The sequence below is a fragment of the Apium graveolens genome, unplaced genomic scaffold (genome assembly GCF_009905375.1).
Source record: "Apium graveolens cultivar Ventura unplaced genomic scaffold, ASM990537v1 ctg2181, whole genome shotgun sequence".
Classification (NCBI taxonomy): Eukaryota; Viridiplantae; Streptophyta; class Magnoliopsida; order Apiales; family Apiaceae; genus Apium; species Apium graveolens.
The window spans coordinates 86,506-88,105 of record NW_027417560.1 but is presented as its reverse complement, the minus strand read 5'-3'; positions in this window follow the sequence as shown (position 1 = coordinate 88,105).

Genomic DNA, 1,600 nt, shown 5'->3' with positions numbered 1-1,600 from the left:
AGATATCACCGACATCAACATTGGTTGCAAAACAATATAGACATTGGCTGAATCGATGTCTATGGATATTTTTCTTGGAGTGTTAGATACAAAATGTAATCAGTTACGTATTTATTGTTAAAAATAAATAATACAAATGTCAACACAATTATGTTTATATTTAAAAACAATTGCATACGCGTTTATTTTGCAGCATTTTTTATTCTCTAATTCTTTAGTTAAATATAAAATTTTATTATATATCGAAAAAGTAGGGGTAGTTTAAATTTGAAAAGTAATTACTTTTCGGTGGACAAGAAACTTTAAAAATACTTTGCATGTTTTTTCTAAAATAATTACTTTGTATTGCAAAATGTCAACTTAATCATAGTACAGTAGAACCTCGATAAATAAATATTCGATAAACGAATAATTTCGTCAAATAAATATTTTTTCCGGCTCCAATATAATAGAGACAATGTATTTTTAATCTCGATAAATGAAAAATCTCGTTAAATAAATAAAATTTCCCGATTCTGAGCGTATTCATTTATCGAGGTTTAACTGTAAATGAAAGAGCAAGATACGTAACTTTACGGAAAGGATCCCAAGCTAGAGGGAAGGCGACAGGAACTTCCATTGGTTGGCTTGCTCTTTTTCGGTTATCAATTTGTTAAACAAAGTTTGCGATTACACTAAGTTTAACAAGAGTTTAAACTAAGGCCCCCTGATAAGAGCATCTACGACGAGGATAAAAGTTAAAATCCCTGGCTAAACTTTTATTCCAGTAATATTAACTATAATTATTAACTAATTAAATTTGATGAAGATTACAAAATTTTGCGAGTTAAATATTAAAATAGTCATATATCACTTTTGTTACTAATCTCAACAGGATATTATTTAAACACCAAGGTCATAATAAATGTCAAATAAATACCTATGTACTCTAGAATTAAAACTTATTTTATAAAGTTCTATATATTATATTCTGCAAGTAAAATTTTACATTAAAACACTACAAAATGTATTATTTTATGAATCATGTTCTGCAAAATCATTATTTTTTTAAAAAAATCTTGAGCATGTAAAATATTACAAAATATTTTAGTCTACGAAATATGTTTAGTTTGCAGACATTGTTTCAGCTTGCGCAACATATAGATTCTACTTATTAAACTTAAACTTAGAAGATCTTCCACAATTTTAATCAATTTTAATAAATTAGTGATATCCATAGAATATATTTTACAAAATAATATATTTTATGGTGTTATAATTGTAAAATATATGTGGTCTCCGAGAGGTCCGATGAAGTGTACCTTTATTCACGTGATTTGCATGCTAATACGTGAGCCCGTGGGTTTACCCAGTGCGCAGCCGAAGAATAGCGGCTGCGGATTCTCGACGATAAAAAATTAGTGGTCTCCATATAATTTTTCTCTCATTAACTATATTCAAAATATTATTTTTCTTTGTTTCAATAATATATTAGTGAAAATAAAATAATAATATTTAATAAAAATATTTAATGATAATATTATAATATTCTATTTATGTCAATATTTTAAAGTAAACATTATAAATTAAAATAAATAATTATTAAGATTGATTGAAAACA